The following is a 19,110-nucleotide window of genomic DNA, read 5'->3' as shown; positions in this document are numbered from 1 at the left end:
GGAGCTCATTTGGATTCAGGAAGGAGAGTAGCTCAGCCAGACAGGATCAAGTAGCGAAAGCAATAAGGGGAGTTATTGATCCATTTATTTGAACAAACTTTCCTGGTGCAGGGAGTGAATCCGTTTGGAATTCCCATAATGTCTGCAGGAACTTGGCTACAGACTAAGCTAATGACGCGTCTTCGTCGTACTTCCTGGTCTGCAGTTTTACATTGCTGCTGCTACTGCTGCTGTTGCAAATTTTTACATGCAAAAGCAATTTCACACATTTTAAAATACGTGTAACATGTCGGTTCATTGGTAAGATCTTTGATTCCCTTTCCTTGCTGGTTTATCTTCATCAGATTTTCACGGCTGCACAGTTTCAAATGGGAAATCTGAGTGCACAAATTTAGCCAGTACAGCTGATTTTGACTCTGTTTCCTGCTGTTCACTTAATTTGCACGTGGCAAATTCACAACAAACATAATCTCAGGACCTTTTTTGAAGAAAAGTAGGTTCAACTCAATTCAATCACAATTTCAACCAGTTATCAATGAGGAAAATGTCATAATAAGATAAAACTTTTTCTTTTTTTTGTAAAATTTTGGTTTCCCTTTCAGACATTTTGTGCGTCTCCTCACTGCAAAAAAACACAAAATCTGTCCTAGTATTTTTTTGCCTACATTCTAGTGCAAATATGTTAGCATACTTGAAATAAGACAAAACTACCTTACAAGTAACTATTCAGCAAAAACAGACACGCTGCTGTGTGACGTCACAAGATCCCACCGCCATGTTCCTGCTGGAGGCCAAAAAGCTGCTTTCGCATGTCAAGTTGTCAACATAAGATGCTAATTCTTAAATGTGCTCCTGATATGTAAAACTCTGACAACTATGACATGGTCAGGAAAAAGTTTTAATTAAAAAGAAAGCTCTCTAATGGTAACTTGGCTGAACTTTGCAATTTCTTATAATGTCACACAAGGAAGCATCAGGCCTGAAGCGTTGCATCAAACTACATCCTCCAATTAACTTCAATGTTCTGAATTATCCTCAGACAGAAGCTTGCAGTGTCACAGATCAATATTGATCTGTCCATACCAAATTGTGAACTGGTATCGTACCGTAACTGAACATAAATATAGTAGTGGAAAAATGTGTCTCCAAAGAACTCATTAATCTGGCATAAAACAAAGAAATATGATAGTAATATTAACTGGAAAAGTCTAAACAAAGATCATGTGGTTTTTTTTATTTTTTATATGGTGTATGTAAATATGTTGTTTAAACTGAACATAAATATCCTAATTATAACCACTCCAGATGACTGTATCTGAATCAACCCGTGACAAACGTACACATATACAATCTAGAGAAAAGAAGCAGTCAGTGCAATGAATTGGCTTTAACACTTTCTAACAGGGAACAGATTTAAATCAACATAATTTTCTGCAAAATGTAGAAGAAATGATCCAATCCCTTCCCTGTGACTGCCGGGTCCAGAGGCGGCCAACTCAAGAAACCGCAAATTATCAAGTCAAAACACCATCCAGGCGCATCAACCACGTCTTGCTTTAAGATCTGTGGTGTGTATCTGATGTGTCTCTGTTTTCATGACAACATAAGGATAAAGAGCTTAAAGGACATCAATGTCGAGCTTTAATTTGAGCCCGCGGCCAAAAGACAAAATCTTACCAATTATTTTGATCAAGTTTCTGCTGCAGATATCTTGGTGTGCTTGAAATAAGACAAAATTAAAAGAAGCAACTCTGCAAGACAGAGTTATTATTGTTTTAAATCAATAATTCCTTTGTACTGATGAAGAGGTATTAGTTCCCTTTGGAAGATTATTTCACTTATAACAAGGCATCATTGCGAAAAGTTAAATGATCTTTAATATTGACGTATTTTTCTGTCAATATTAAGAAAATAACGTAAAACAAGCTCCTACGTTTTCCTGAAAAGTCACTTTTGTTTCATAGAAGATATTTGGCATTTTTTGCCCCATGTTAAATAATTGGTTAAAAAAATATCTCGCCACCAATTGTTCAATTGAAATGTCTTGTGATTTATAAAATTCTTTTGGAAGAAATGAAAAGCCACATGGTCAAAAGATTTCAGTTTAATACATTGCATATATATATATATATATATATATATATATATATATATATATATATATATATATATATATATATATATATATATATATATTTTTTTTTCCCCCCTTTTTTTTTATTGCGCGTTATTCTTTTTAAAGATCTTTCCTTCCTCCTTATCGTGCTTTTTGTATATTCTATTATGTTTCTTGGCCCAGTTGCACAGCATATTGGTCAACCTTAGTTGTGTTTAAAGTGCCGCATCAACAAAATTGACTCCGGACTGGAAATAAATTGTCGTCTCCCGACTCTTGACAATGTTTCGAGGATGCATTCATTCGCCCACTGCCTCCTCCCCTGGCAGAGCTTGCCACTTTGCAACAATGTCACTGCATTCTCCCGCCTTTGCTTACCCTCGTGGTTGCTACAGGGCTTACTGGAGATTTGTTGCCTGAAAGCGAACCGTTCCCCAGCACTTTGTGTTGCTTTCATACGGAGTCTTTCATTTCAAAAGTACGGAGGGCATGCACCAGGATGGTGCATAAAAGAAAATCTGGACATGTGTAATTACGAAAGGTGAATACATAAAAAAAAGATTATTTTCTAATGTAAAAAAACAATGATTGCATCACGGAAGAGTGCAAAACACAAGGTTTTTTATGATTTCAACATTTGAAATCATAAAAACAACTCAGTCTCTTGTTGAAATATCTCAGAAAAAGTTAAATGAACACCAGTTCTGAGAAGGACCAAAAATATTGTCAATATTGATGCAAAAGTCCAAGTTCCACCGACAGAGTTCATAAACTCATAACATGACATTTTTTACATTCTCCCAGTGAAGCTGGTACTTTTTCCACAGTATTGTGTAATTTTTATCTAGAAACCAAACCCGAAATGCTAAGTGGGGCTTTTCTTTTACCACAAGTCACATTTTGCTCAGCCAGTCCCACATTCTCAGACAATCCGCTGCTCAGCCAGTCCCACATTCTCAGACAATCCGCTGTCACCCGCCATTTTCCACTGTCATGAACATCCATCTGGGATGAATTGATTGAGCCCTCAAACGGTATTGGCAGCTCGTCTCGCAGATGTGAGTGTTAAATCTTGAAATAAAGCTTCGCGGAGAAACCATCAAGCATCGTCTCTTTTCCAGGCAGTCACTGCAGGCAGCCTCACATCAGCGTGATTGAAGGAACCAGCGGTGGAGAAAAATGACATGCCATGCTGCCCGGGGGGGTGGGGGAGGTGAGGGACGGAGATGCCCTTCATGGATTACAGTACGGCAAATCGAGTTATTATCTATGACCACTGCATTCTGTTATTCCCGCCCCGCCTGCCGCCTTGTTTTGACTCGTGCTCTGACGAAGAGGGGAGACGTATTTCACCTCGGTGTTTTGCATACGGCCGTAATAATCCTCGACACATTCGTTTTGATATTCCACAGTGTTTACGATTTGGGGCTTTTGTGGTACCCGGTGCAGGTGGAGGGTTATGAATAAATTAAGACACGGAAGGATGGTGGAGTCCTCCTACTCAGAGGTCACGTGTATCTCTCTGCCACTTAAAAAAAAACACACACACACACACACAGTGTGTTGAGGAACACGGTGGGAGAGTGCATGGAGTCTGCTTGTGGAAGGAGCGGCTGTAAATGGGCAGCCATTGGGGAGATCCTGAATTATTCATGGCTCCCCTTTTTGTTTTGCAACACAACAAAACAAAAGGAAAACGATGTCGGTAACAAGTTTCCGCAGCGTCTCCTCACCACAGATCTTCATTCCGCTTCGATTCGATTTATATGATTGATCGAGCCGTCGATCGGCAGTTGCACAATCCAGGATGCCGGTTGTGCTTTTATCGACATTTTTGGGAAGTTTTACTCCGATAAATTACCTTCCTGCAGAACGGGTTGCATCTAACGTATCTACTTCCGCAGGTGCAGCGTCTCATTGACACTGATCCCAGCATGAAACATTAAATATGACACTTTTCAAAGACGTCCTGCAAAGAGACAGTTCATTTGTTCCTCTGCGCTACAAGGACAGTTGAACATATGAATTACCTCTTCTGGGTGTGCAGTGACTGACAGACATGCTAATCATGACTTTCAAATGTGTCTGTATTCACATTTTTGGCAGCCAAGGCAATAAATATAAATATTCATTCTGTCTTGGTGAAACACTTGGTGAGAACAAAGTACTTCAGTGCCAACATGGCATTAGCGTATTTAAATCTTGTCCTATTTCTACTTTTACCTCATGTCTAAACGTTTCACGTGAGCAATGTCATTATTAGATGACAATGGATGCATGTAGCATCCATTAAATCTCTGATTTTAAAATGCAATAGTTTCTTCAGTATTGCATTAGCCATGATCCAGGTTTGACACTGCTCCCTGAAATGTCTCTGTGAACTCAAAGTTTTTTAGAAGAAATAAAAATGTATTCTGACTGAAGTCTTTTTTCTTTTTTTTTTGCGCAACCACCAAATAAAATTTTAAGCACTTAAGAGGGAGAACAAAACATGCAAGGGTTTCATTTGATAATAACGCCGTCCAAAATGCCACCTGAAACCTGTATACAGTGTATGGCGTCAAATGGAAAGGAGCCACGGCACAGGAGAATGCATCCAGATGGGATCGGTGAGTCACGCCATGCTAAAGCCCTTTTCACACTTCAGTTATTGGCTTAAAGAGAACGTCCTTGCGAACCCGGCGGGGTTCCTCTTTCGTAACTCGCAAAGACCCAACACAGGCAAGTCAGAGTGATGTCACCGTGGACTTACACACAAGCAGCAAGCATAAAGGAAGGAGTTTTGTGACTGGCGCACGGCGTCACCCGCCGCCTCCCCGCTCTCGTCGCCTTCGCCCGACAAACCGACACGCCTCGGCTGGAGGGAGTCGATGTGAAAGTTGATCAGATCTGCCAGTCAGAGCTTTGACTATCACTGCTGTGGCATGAGCGTAAGGTCAAATGATCCAGTCTTTATTTTTTTATTTATTTTTATGAAATCAGATGAGTTTGCTCTCGTACGGTAAAATATTCACAGATGTATCTCTCCCACGTTGGCTACAAGGACGCATTCCTAAAATTTGGCAGCGGAAAGAATATTAACGTCTGCCAAAGTACCAGAGGAGTAGATGCCACCGGGAGTATAATTTGAAGCGACACAAACAAAAGAATTACACCAAACAACATCAGCTTTGTTAGTCAGGATCCCAGAAAAAAAAACAAAGAACTGAGATGTCTTTTTTTTCTGTTTGTTTAATTAATTCCCATGCAAGTGAACACACTCCTCTTTCTGAACCAAGGCATTGTTAACAAGATATTTAGTAAAGAAAAGAATGAAATAAAAAAGCATTTGTTGTCCCGCAGCGTGACGTTCTCATAAAGGAAATATCCGAAACATTTTAGGGCCAGGATTTAATGATTGGTGTTCTTACAACATGAACGCATTGCGATTCTGTTTGTTAGTGCCGTCCCATGTTGAGTCAAAACCAATAGGTTTTATGCAGAAAACCTATTGGAGTTCTGGTGAAAGGTGTCGTCAGACAAGGTTAAATTCATCAGCATTTTCTAATAAGTTCCACTTTCGCTTATGAGGAACGTGAAGACGTTCCAGGAAGCAGCCTTTCAGCACAACGTTCAGACTCATTACTGATGCTCTTCCTTTGTTCAACCAAAACATCATTCTGAGATGAATGTTCACTGAATACCCGAAATGTTGGAAGTACATAAACAAATGCCATTGAAAGCACAGGGACACGACACAAAGCTGATCATATTTTTTCTCATTTTAAAGTTGTTAGTTCTATTTCAACAAAGCATGGAGAATTTATGATGTTGATCAGTTTAGTCACTCTGCTGCAGTCATTCTTTTGTTTTATTGTTTTTCCGTTTGGAAACATAACACCTTGCTTGGAAAATAAGAGCATTGATGCCTTTTTTGTGTATGTTTTCTGAAAACTATATTACATAATTTCATAAATCCCAAAAAACCCTCCCCCCAAAATCTTGTGAATTTAAATAAGGTTCAGAAATGTGGACATTTCAAAACTATTTTGTGAACTAATTCTATCTTTTAAAGACACTTTATTTCAAAATCAAAGCAATTTAGTTATGAAATTATTAAAATTTCATAACTAAATTGCTTTAACTAAACTATTAAATTCCTCCTACCTTCAGCGGGTAATAAAATGTTTTTGTAAAAGCGTTCAGGGTAGTGAAGATGGTTACTTTGTCGCTCGTCGCTGCTGGGTTAGCGTTAGCGGTACACAGGGAAGCAAGAATGTGGAAAAGAAACTGTAGTCATTGCCTTCCATCAGTTTTATTGTTTTGTGTCATCCCCTGGGACTGAAATGAAGCGCAACATTCCAGGTAATAAAAAGAGCACCCCAAACCCCCGCCACCTGCAAAGAGATTTGAACTGAAATGAAAAGAAAAGCTCAGACGGTTTGCAGATTTTTTTTTTTTTTTTTTCTTTTCTTTCCCCAAACAACGTCTCACACAGTTCAAAGCTTTCAGTTAGGGATCAAAAGCAGAAATGATTTTGAGGCTTAAAGAAACAACTCGGCGCGGCGTCTCGGAGTGAATTCTTGCTTTGCAGCACTTTAAAGTTCCTCGCCATCGAGGCGCTGAGCCCGACAGGGACGAGGTGGATAAAATGGCACAGCCGCGGCCGGCCGTTTAAATGACGCGTGGGACGTAAACAACGCCTTCAGAGAGACACGGACACAGCGGCTCCAAAGTCCCTTCGCATTAACTCGGGCGCCACAATGGTTTGTACACATGTGAATAATCACACGTTGTCCTACGGTGATTGAAAAGAGATTTGGCTTGTGCCTCCTCTGCTCTGACAGCCCTTTTTCTTCTGTTTGGAACCCATTTCTCTTTTCCTCATGACTTCCCTCCGTCTATGCTTCGCCGGATGTCATTTCTGATTTCGGCAAAGATGTTCGCTGTTTTTATTTCGCGCCACGCGGCAGCAGCCGCCGCCGCTGAATAAAAGCAATAATGGCATGCTGCACGACAAAAAAACAACATAAGCCCCACATATGGAGGTGTGTGGAGATGGAAGAGCTGGAGGAACAAAGGTCACCTCCCGCAGTCCCAATACATTTCTACGGAGTGTACTTTGACAAAAACAAAAAATGTTTAGGAAAGAATTGGCAACACCAATTCTTGGTTAAATTCTTGGTTACTATTTTTGGTTAAAAATGTGTCTAATCCATCTATAAGATCTCTATAAGCATCTAAGATTTACAAACAGTCTGAAATTGTGAGCAGATATCTAAAGCTTAGCATTTATTAGCAAAGGCTGGTGAAAAATAGGTAAAAAAAACAAAGTTGGCTGTGAGGCGTAAGAAGTCTAAGAAGGCAAGGAGGCAGAATCCAACACGACGACTTGCAAAATGATCCACATCCCTTGCACTTTGTCAAGTTGCAACATAAATGTTAAAGTACTTTTTTATTGGGCTTTTAGGTCACAAAGAACACAATGAGGTCTCAATAAAACACGTCGTATTCTGTGGTTGTGAGGTCAGAAGGAGTGAAAACGTTGGTTTGGATGTGGAACAGTAATATTTCAGTTGATGCATCATTGAGTTGGGAGATATTCTGTGATTTCAAGTGTGTCTGCTGGTTCACAGATCTCAGTCGTTCCACTTGTCTCGCTCGGCTTTTTGTTTTGACAGCAATATAGTTTGTGATCAATTCTGGCTTAAGAAATAGACAGTGAGCACGTCGATGAATATCAAAGCTGCTGTTGTCGGTCGTCATCCGATCAAACTTAAATATACTGCATTAATTGGTCATTAGGGATCCAATGAGGTTCGACACATAAAACTTAATTGGATTACTTGTGACCAATCAACACATTTTTTTAAGGTTAAAGCGACACTCTCTTTTTTTCAGTGCACAAATCACTGCTTTCTGATTCTCACAGATATAAAATCGCAGTCAAAGGGTTTTTATCAACACTAACATCTCACCGCCAACTCTGATCTGCATGAATGTTGCCGTCCTAAAGAGCTAAGCTGCTAGCATATTTCTAAGAGCAGCAGCTGAGGTGTCACATTACAAGTGACACCTCAAGTCAATGTTATGCTATGGGAAGCTGCAGGTCCGTTCATAACGCACAGGTCTTAGCATGCAGTTACGCAACCTTGAAAGAATTAGTAAGTTTGACAATGGAGTAATAAAGTCGGGAACTCCCAGGAGGAAAATGTCTTCATTTCTCTTTGTATCCGCAGTGAAAACGATTCACCTTTCCCCTGCTGAACGAGGATCCAAAAGGATTAAAATCCCATTTCCCCGTTCGTCTTTTTGCGAGGCGTACGAAGTCTGGCTGGACTGTACAAACGGAGGCGAGCTTGCTCACCTCTTCAAGGTAAAAAGTGGCTCATTAGAGGGATCAGTTTCCTGCCCTCTTTGTAGTTTTTCGCCGGGCCGCTAGCTCTGATAAACCGCCTGAATCGGCGCTCTTTAATAATGACATATGAGAGCAGGTCTGGGGACGGTAACAGGTCAAAGGACGGGGTGGTGGGGGAGGAGAAGCAGGGGATGGATAAAAAAAAAAAAGTCATTTAAAAACTTGTGCTGGGAGCACAAGTAAAAGAACCTTGAGCTGTTAAATTGATCATCACATTGACTATTGACCTCCATTTTCTTCTGTTTACCTATGATTGAGTTCTTCTGTTTACCTATGATTGAGTGAGTCGTGACTTACACTATTAACAGAACAAAGAAATTAAAAAGCAAACCTTGTTTGTAACACAGCTATTGACGCAGAACTGGTCAGTTTTCCTGTTTTTGTTTAACCCTACAAGATCTAGGTTTCAATTCTCCAAACTTTGCCATCCTAAAGAGCTAAGCTACTAGAATGGTTTTGCTTAATTCAATTGTACATATATATCTTAATTGTTTACAAGAGTAAACACATTTGCCAATTTATCCATAACAGCTTGAACTTTCAATATCTATGAAGTGAGTTTTGTAATTTACAGTCTATTAAAAGACTGTAAGAGAACCCCTCAGATTAATTTACCGTAGTGACCCGAGATTGGCTGGAAAGCACAATGTCTCCCTTTTCAAAGACCGTTGAAATATATCAGACAGCGCAACGTGTGGTGGAATTACAGTACTGCACATTCGTCTGCGTTATTGCCAAAGGATTAATGTTATCACAGTCATGCTTCTGGAACAACAGCAGTTTTTTTTTTTTTTTTTGGTCATATTTTGTATTTCTCCCAATAAGCAAAACATAAATATTTGAAAGCATTCAGGACCTGCTAATTTCCAGCTGATTAATAAATATTAAAGCAATATTGCATAAAATACCTCAAATTAACTTCTGCTTCGCTGCTTATCATCATTTATACAGTACTTTGCCTGGAGCTGCTTCATTATATTAATAAATATGTTAATTTGTTGGATTCTGTACAGACAACACTGGATTCTTTTATAACCTCAGGTAATTCTCATGACGCTTTTGTTAAGTTTTGGAGAATGGGAAGTTAAATAGGCATTTTAGTGTCCTAAAGCAGCCACACTAATTCAATTCAAAGTATTTTTTTTAAATTAACATTTCTCTTTTGACTCAAAAATCACTTGGCTTAAAAAGTTGGATACAAGCAGAAATGATAGTTATTTCTCCAGCTGACCGCTGTGATGCTGGACATGATTCTGTCATATTCTCCATGAATTCATGTGTGAGAAAACATGACGTCATTCAGTAAATCCATCAGATAGATCATTAAATGGGAGTTAAATATGCAATTCTTAAGAGTCATCAAAGAGAAAAGTAAGTTGATATACACATCAGCAGTTTTACAGTCTTTATTATTCCATTTGAAATCGTAAGTTTATTAGAAAGCTACTTTTTTTCCCCCATCTGGAGTTGCCCTCATTTTTAAACTGAACCCTAGTTTTTTTTTTCTATTTTTGGACCAGTCTCAAGCTTAGAGAAAGCAAGAACTTATTCAATATTCATAACAGGCTAAATTTTCAGAGATTTTTTTTCCTACTGAAAATATGTACATGCTAAAAGTTTCCTATTATTTCTCAAATTAAAGAAGCGAGAGAGAGAGAAAAAAAAGAAATAAAAACAAATTAAACTGTCAATGATTACTTTTGGGTGTGAATTAGCTGCTTATATTTTGAACCAACTGTAGTCAGTAAATTGATAAAAATGCAGGGTACAGCATCCATCCAAAGAACCATAATTAGCATGTAATTACACTGTGAACATTACAGGAAACCATTCAGTTGCCATTAGTCTAAGTGAGTATCTTCTACTGCAAGCTATTGTCTTAAAGTCTACTAATTACCTACTCAGCATTTACCAGTGAAGCACTGCTGCATGTTTACATGCTAAATATGGCGCTATTAAAGATATTTCATTAAGTCAGTGTGACTGGTACGGGCTAAAATGACTTCAGTTTGTGCTTTTTAAATGTAAACAAGAGTGAAACCAACTCCTCAAAACCCAAATAAACGAAAAGCCGTGACGACAGCTGTTTTCACACAAGAATCAAAAATCTAGAGTGGGTTTTTTTTGTTTGTTTGTTTGTTTTGTCTCGTTTGTTTTGTTTTTTGGAGCTGCCCATTAGAGCAAGAGATTTCGTGGCGCAGATGTGCTCTGAAAGCCAGCTACATAAATGAGGTGTTGTATGGTAATGGATCTCCTGAGTGCACAGGAGACGGGCTGTGATGCAAAAAGCATGAAAATCACTGGTTATTTCTTTACAACAAGCTGTCAAGAGTGTGGGATGAGGCTGACTGATGACTGTGTTTGTGTTGATCAGCGTGCAGATAGGAGGCGCGTCTTGCCATTTACCTTTATCAAACAAACCCAAGCAAAGACTTTCTGTTTGATATCGTAGGAATTATTAAAACTCTACAAACGATTTACATTTTTCACATTGAGAAGTTTCTATGCCATCGCTGCTCTACAGGTCTGCTCTGGTCTACAAGCCTCTATTTGACTTACGGATGCAAAATTCAGACTAGACAGTGGAAGGTCACGAGCGCAACCGAGTCCATTAGCACAAACGGGAACATCCCAAGCAAGCGAACTTAAGGTGAACTCCGCTTCATTAATTAGTTGTGCCGTTGAGATCCTTTTCTGTGCAGTCACAGCTTTTAAGGAAACCTGGCAAAAGTATCTTCATCAAGATCTCACATGTAGCAAGATGTCAAAGGTGCCAAAATGCTGCTGGACGCAGTTCATTACTGAGTGAGAGCAACACTGACAAGTTAAAACAAAAAATAAAAGAAGGGGTGGGTGGAAACAAAGATTTCATGACCGCTGCCCGGCTGGTGTTTGATTCAACGCCACATGCTGAAATCTTTTGTGTGGAAAATAATTGAAAGAGCCAGGTACTCTGCTGATGTCATTAAATCGCCACGTCTTCTTTCGTCCATTTCCAAGCGAGTTCAGCAGCTAATTCCATGGTTTTGCCTTTAAGGACTTTTGGTCGCAGCCCATAATATGGATTATTACCTTTCTATTTGCTGTTGTAGCTGCTCTGAGCTGCTGGTCTGTGCACTGCTAAAGTAACAGGCACTCCTCTTTTGCAAGATGAGCGTCCTGCAGGACTGCCGGCTAAAAGCAACGAAAAAAAAAAATCTATTTCCTCTCAGAGAGCCACGTTATGGAAAGCCCAGCAACCTGACGATGGTCGGGTTTATAAAAAACACCAAATGTGTTATTCCTGAGGTCTTTCAACGCTTTTTTGCATTTGCATTTTCAAAGAACAGCAATGCGCTGCATCAATGCATCCCTAACACACACAGACATACACACACCAAAGTGCTACAGGCTGTGTCTTCCAACTCCTATCACCCTCACCAGTAACGTTGTCAGTAATGTGAGGGGTCTGTCTGTTGGATTGGACAATCTTTGATCCCAACATGCATTAGTGAGCCTTGACTATTCAAGACCCTGTCGTTGTTTCATCACTCATCCTTCCTTGGGTCTTTTATTCCTTCTTTTCTTTTAAATACTGACCTACTGTAGCCTGGCAACAGCCAAGTTGGCCTCTGTCAAATTCTAGGATATCCTAAAACTTGTCCGTTCATCCTGCTCCTGACCCATCGACTTTGAGGATAAAAGTTAACTTTCTGACCGACATACCGCCGGAGCGTGCAGTCCAATGATGTGCAGTCAGAGGAGGCAGGTGATCCTAAAAGCTGCTAAAACTTTCTGTCATCTGGTCCCTATAGTACACAGTTTTTACACCGAGTGTAAATTTTAAATTACCAATTGACCCAGAATGCTTCATCCCCCCCAGAGGTACCAGAAGAAACTCACAGGCACAAACATGTCAATATGAGCAGCCGTCTGCCTTACAGGCAGTCCTCACCATCGCGGCTCCTTGTAGTGCAGCACACAATTCATTTACGCAGCAATCGCATTGCGGGGCGGCCATGCAGCACGGACGAACGACAGCGACAGCATCGCGTTTAGAAGGCAAAACGCGACTGAACATGTTTCGTATTTATGCATTTGTGTGATGAAAACTTTGTGGAGCGAGCTCTTCTCGCTTGGCCGTTGTTTGCCAAAGCTAACTCGGGTCGTTTTTACTCTTGCACTGTGTGCAACACGTTTTTACTCTGTGGCTGGCAGAGTGGTTGTTGGAGACCCAAATGCACGAAGGACACAGGCAATGTCAGTTTAGCCAACTACAACGCTAATTATAACACAAAGGAAACAGGAAGTCCTCCTGAGAACGATTGGAACAGTGAAAACCAGTGAACTGTTGCACTGGTGGATAAAACAGCACAAGAGGGAGAAACGAAGGGAGCAAAATCTAAACAAAAAAATCAGAATCAAGAAAATGATAAAAAGCTAAGCACTAAGACACTCTAATAATGACTGAACATCAGAATCTACTAAAATACAAATTCAACCCAAAATGACACAGAACTCAAGACCATGACAGAACCAATGTTCTTCATATCATGGCTAACTCTTTCTTTCTTCTAACAAGGAGTTGTTGTTTTCCTTCTTCCTATTCCACTTTATTCTGCAGGATTTAGCTATTTAGAAGTCAATTATTACAATTTTCTTTATTAGACAACTGGTAAAAAAGCACTTCTGTCGGTAAGAACAGGTCTGTCAGATGATTAGCATAAAGTGAAACAAAAATGATCAGCATGGTCACGCAAAAAAACCTTTTCCCTCACAAGTCTGCGAAAGGTGACAAGTTCAGCCCACTGCTGCTTTTTCATGACATTTTGACGAGACTGTGAGCGCAGGTCTGTAAAAGCAACTCAGTCGAACTTTTTCTGCTACCATTACAGGTGCGACCGTTCGCCAAGCCAGGTGAGAGAACTGGTTTAATCACAAACTGTATTGAAATAAAAGAGAAAGAAAAAACAAATTGGTAAAACGGTAAGAAGAAGAAAAAAAATCTCCAAAGTGATGTCATGCCGAGAAGACTTATTTTCCCCTGCAGAAGTACATTTATGAAAAACTTGTCATTAAGAATACCCAGCTGTTCCATTTTCTAAGAGGTGATAAAGTGCTCATGCAAGACTTTTAACAAAGGGAGCACACGCGAGGCTGCCGCTGAGTTTCTGTCATTTGAGAGTTCAGCAGTCTGTCGAAGCAGCTATTATTAATCTGCAAACAAAACATGAGGACAACTCGCTTGTCTTTGCGAATACGTCCGGCGCATCGGAGACATTTGTGGGCTCTGCAAGCGAGCCTCAGAAACCGTTCCTTCGATTAACTTTAATAATTGCTTATCGTACGCAGAAAATTCCTTTACTGGTCCGTGACCTTTAACCCCGCGTCTTCTAAATGTGCCGCAATTGACAGCTTTATCGAGGCATCTTACTGTATGCGCGCCCGCTCCAGGCTCGTGTTCACAAGCAGCCCTGGGTGTTTTCTGCTCTCCGTCACAGGGTCTGTTTTCCATATTGAGATAAGGAATTAAATCTGCAGGAGCAGAGGACTGCTGGGGCTGCTGCAGGGCGGCGAGGCAGCCGCTCCGATAATGGAGCCGACTCCCATTGAGCGGGCCGTGAGGCAGCCAGTGGTGGCGCCGGGCCAGCCCAGACTCAGTGAGAGGAAGGCTGACAGAGTCGCCACGCACAGGCCCCTTTCTCTTCCTCTCCCAGAGGTCGGAGCGAAAAACGCTTTATTTGCCCTCTGCGGCTCCGTTTGAGTTCGGAAACGTGGGAGCCGCGGCACTGAACATGGCGGGAACCGGAGGCTCGGCTAGCTCCAGTGATAAATGGGGTATTCAAACCCCGAGGGCGATCGATCGTGTCGAAGGATGGTAGGGGTTAAAGTCCTTCTGATCTGCATAATGACAACTGAAAAAAAAAATCTGATCCTGTTTCATGTTTGGAGTCTGAATTTCTGGTTATGTAATAGGTCAAATGTAATTCATGTTAGGGAACTCACCCGATCACTGGCCGGTGGGGAATGCCGCTCACCGGGTTCTCTTCAGAGCCGTCTGCAGAGAGAAATAACAGATCAGGGTTTCTGTTGCATTAACTCAACAGAAAATGGCGTCTTCTGTTGAGTATTCATTGCTCAATCAACGTCTATGTCATCACAATGCAATACTTGTATTGTGAATTTAGCACCTAAAAATTAAGCAAAAGTATAAAAAAACTAAAGGCACCACTGCAAGTAATGAAATCTACACTAAAACCAAACAATATTTAACTAATAAAAACTGTTAAACACATTCTAAAAAACTAACTAATACTGACTGAATTACACAAACAAAAAGTCACAATGAAATAAAACACCATAATGAAAAATCCAAAACTGTTACAACCCTGGTTTTCCAGGTTTATGTGCTTTTCTAATATTTTGATTCACTAGCATAATTACTTTGAATGCTATCGATAGCTTGGGGTGAGTTTCTCCCCCGAGACATAAAGTCTTCTGTCACAGGAAACAGATGCAGTGAAATGATTTAATGAATACTGATGCAAACTATTATGAGTTTTGCATGCTTTCTCTGTGATGTTTAGTAAAAAGAGGTAGTTATGTTATTAGCTTGTCACAGAAAAAAAAAAAAAACTCCATACAATTAAAATTATATTACACTGGCTAAGTTAGATGCAGTTCACGTGACGACGTCAGTGGAATCCATCATGATAGAGCAAAAGCAAAAAAATAAATAAATTGATTCTCAACTTTGAATCAGTCTCACTTTCCTTCCCTTTATTCACTTTGTAAAATAGTTGATCAGATAATTAAAGTGAATAATAACAACCGCTCTCATTCTGTCAGCCTGTCAAAATTGCAAACCAACCCTTCAATCATCCAATGAGCAGCATGACGGTATAAAGCACAGCACACAAACCACTGAGTGTAAAGGTTTATATGTAGGTTCAGGCAATGAAATGAGTGTCATAAAACAGCTACTCTCTTTGCTGCAGAGGAACAATGTGCATTTATAGCCCAGGAACTAAATAACCTGCTCTACATTTAGTGGCACCCTGGATAAAGACATCTGAAATTATATGAGCCTTCATATCAGTAGACATTGTGACACTGAAAGATTGAGAAAAATCCAAACTTTTATTTGTGTACATTTAAAAAATCTGTGTTTATTCCAGGGGTTTGCAACCTGTGGCTCTTTGGACCTTCCAAAATGGCTCCTCCTGTAGTAACTTCACTGAAATTACATAAGTAGAACCAATGCAGATTTTAGCAGTTCGTAATCTGCTAAAATCACAGCGGTGGGAGACTAGCTGGTTTAAGAGTAGGTCGCCTTTTTAAAAAATTTTAACAGAACCGAAACACACCAAATTCTGCAGCACATCTACATGTTACGATTATCAAAGTCAAGCTAGCATAACTGACCTACTTCCCTCTCAAAGTTTTTTTTAATTACAACTTTTTTCTGACCTTGTTATCCAGCTGGAGTGTTGACAGTAAGTAGCACAGCACTGCGTTCCTTTTGCTTTCACAGATCATAACCTGCGCACATTCAGCACGTTATGCTGACACCTTGACAGCTAAAACCAAATTGTAGTCATCGCAGTTTTTTGCCCTCTGGGGGGGCAAAAAACTGATCTTCTGTGTTTTTATGTAATTCCTTGGTGTTATCTTAAAGAACTGACCGGCCAAGAAAGAAATTAGAAACAATTTGCCACAACCAATTTCACCCGATCACACCTGGTTTGTTCCTGCTGTCAGCACCTGCACCAGACCAGCTGGTAGTTCTTGTGAGGCTTGTGAAAAATTACAGTTTGGTGAGGAACGGAAATGTTTCTTTTTTTCTTCTGTTATATGATGAAACAGGAAATTTAAAGTAAAATGTTAGTATGGGGAGGACAATGGGGAAGAGAGGTAAGTTACGGTAGTTCCCCAGCTACACAAGAAGACCTGACACATATGGTGTAGATATTTATTTTAAAAAATTTAAGTTGACTTTTCACAACAGGTTAACATGTAACATTTGCGACCCTAAAATGTTATTTAGCTGTACTGAGGTCAAAGGATGGATGGTAAAAGGTTGCAGGCCAAAAACTAACAGTTGTTAACAACATATAGAGTCGTAGTTGATCTTGTCTGTGATTCATAATGCCATTTGCTAAATTTACCAAAATGATATTTTCAATGATTCCCCTCCTTCTTCCCCAGACGGCTGTAAACAGAAATCAAATAACTAAAATATTTTGGACCTTCAATTGAGAGAAAGGCTGTTTTAAAGTGACTGAATTATCACCTTGACAAATTGAACTCTCCTGTCACAAGACTCCATCCAAAATACACTTTAAACTAAAAACTGCTAACCCTCTGTTCACGGTGTATTCTCAGGTTGGTGTCTGGTTATTTATTTCTACCCCAGTAGATGCAGCGGAAATGCAGGAGTAATAACGGCCCCCAGGAAACTACCCTGGCTCCTGGAAAAAAGGCTCCTGTGGTGGAAAATAAACCAAATTTTACAGAAATTTCTTTGTGCGCCACAGGAAGCTGGTCTGTGGTCTCCGTGAAGAAAAGATTCACGGAGCTGACTAGTAGCTGCTACTAGCTGCTATGACTAGTATTAATAAAAACATAAGTATTAATGAAAACATGGTTCGTGATGTATGATGTTATGCAGAGGCTCTTTTTATTTACCTACTCCTCAAAACGAGAAAGATAAAAGAACATGCCTTTCAAGAAAAGTAAGTATGACTTTATCTACAGAAAAATGGCTGCAGTAGAAACTGTCAGATGAACTGAAACAGTGACAAACCTTTTTTTTTTTTTTCAGGCTGTACTGGAGAATCAGAGTTCAGATAAGTAACTGCCAGACATAATTTTCTGCAAGATAAATAAAAAAAAAAGAAAAAAAAAAAGAATAATAACGTGGCAGATCACATCTTGGTCTGTTGCCTGGCCTTCTCAACGCTCACAGCGTTTTTGAGAAAAGCAGCGGCAGGAAGAAGAAAGTGCCAGTTTTCTCAGTCAATCACAGAAATAGAACTTCACACCTGGAATGCTGTGAAGCTCCACCAACGCAGGAGTAGAAGCACAACCCTCCGCTTTCCTGCCAGCCAGCCTTTCCGATCAGCATTCTTCTATCTTAATAAACTACGCCGCTATTTGTCATGTGCACTGTGACAGACGCCCCTCCGCCCCCTTCACCTCCGCGTCAGAACAGTCCAAGCATGGTGACGGAGAAAGCTGCCTGTCTTGCGGCGGAGCCTGAATGAATTTGTTTCGTGTTGGTTTTCGCTCCGCATGCGGGAGAGAGTCAGCCATTCGGGATCATTTCTGCTCCACCCCTCTGATCCGACATGATAAGTGACAGAGGTGCGCGACGAGACAAATGATCTTCTCAACTCCCAAATACCTCACCTTGACACAGTGTATTCATTTGTTGACGTTTTCTGTTGTTGTTGTTTTTCACAGTAGAAACTCCGCTTACAGTGATAAAAAAAAGGCAAATATTTTCCACAACCATATTTTGTGGATTTTTGACTTCAAATGGAGGGCAGATGAGAGATGATTTTTTTTCCCTCCTCCAGCGAAACAAGCACCAGTTTTGCCTAATAATACCAGCTAATTAAGCGCAGGTTATCTGGATCTGGAGGATGTTGTTAAAGAGCGTTAAATATGCATGTGTAGGCCGGCGTTAATTGCATAGGCTGCTGTTTTCATTAAGCAGAAAACATAGGATCCGCAAACATACAGACACAACTGAATCCACCACTCAATTCAGACGGCAGCAACAATAAGCAGTTGTTGTGGTTTAAATAGCAATTACACTTTGAAATGACTGACGACAAGCTTTTAGTGCGATCAATTAAACGCACTCGGAAAGTTTAACAAACAAGTAAGCGGAGGTCAAATTGGACAAGAGCTGAGTGAGCATTGCGGCATAGGATGGTGATGTGGAGTTTGATCGTGTTGTTCCTCTGCTCTCTCTTTTTAATAACCGTAAAGAAAATGTCCTTCTTAGTGTAAAAACACTAAACTGCACGTACTTTTTGGTGCAGTTTACACTGTGAATGTCTTAGTACACTAAAAAAAAGACTAACTTACAAGTAACTTTTCCGCAAAAAATAGAAGCTTGTCAATGATTCCTTAATATTGATGAAAACATTTTAGCTTTCAAGTATGATCTGCCAGTGGATCCTTTTCCTCAATAGTAAGAAATTATTGCGTTAAAACATTCACTTTGGATAAAGGCGAAAACTAAACCAGGTTCCAGGTTACCAGGTTAAAAGAGAGTTGTTGCTTTCCACTGTGACCACATGCTTCACCAGCAAATTATTGTTCCCCTCAATAGATACAGTAGTAAAGAAGCAACTGAATTACACTCGAATGTATTTGATTAAATCTGAATCAAACTCTATATGGCTGAGGTACTGGGGGATTTTTCATTTCATTCTGACGTTCCGATGCAGTCTTGATTGAATAACATCTACGTCTGATATTACTCAATTGTAAGACGGCACTTCTTTCTGCTCTGCGTGAAACTCTCTTTTCAGATCGGTGCCCCGGTAATCCGTGAGAACGCCATCAGAAAACATTTCTGATGGGGTCTCAGGGCATCAATTGT

General features: G+C 40.1%; 1 protein-coding gene across 1 annotated transcript in view; it reads right to left on the bottom strand.

The window, feature by feature from the left end:
- The window catches only part of lrfn1 (leucine rich repeat and fibronectin type III domain containing 1), a 158,965-nt gene that overhangs the window by 55,807 nt on the left and 84,048 nt on the right, over nt 1-19,110 (bottom strand). Inside the window, exon 2 of the mRNA XM_055045551.1 lies at nt 14,499-14,550. The gene's annotated coding sequence lies outside the window, so the exon portion shown is untranslated. The remainder of the gene's footprint in view (nt 1-14,498; nt 14,551-19,110) is intronic.

Source organism: Poeciliopsis prolifica, unplaced genomic scaffold, assembly GCF_027474105.1.
Source record: "Poeciliopsis prolifica strain line A6 unplaced genomic scaffold, Auburn_PproV2 SCAFFOLD022, whole genome shotgun sequence".
Classification (NCBI taxonomy): domain Eukaryota; kingdom Metazoa; phylum Chordata; class Actinopteri; order Cyprinodontiformes; family Poeciliidae; genus Poeciliopsis; species Poeciliopsis prolifica.
Note: the sequence above shows the minus strand (reverse complement) of the source record. Positions and strands in the feature narration are given on the sequence as shown.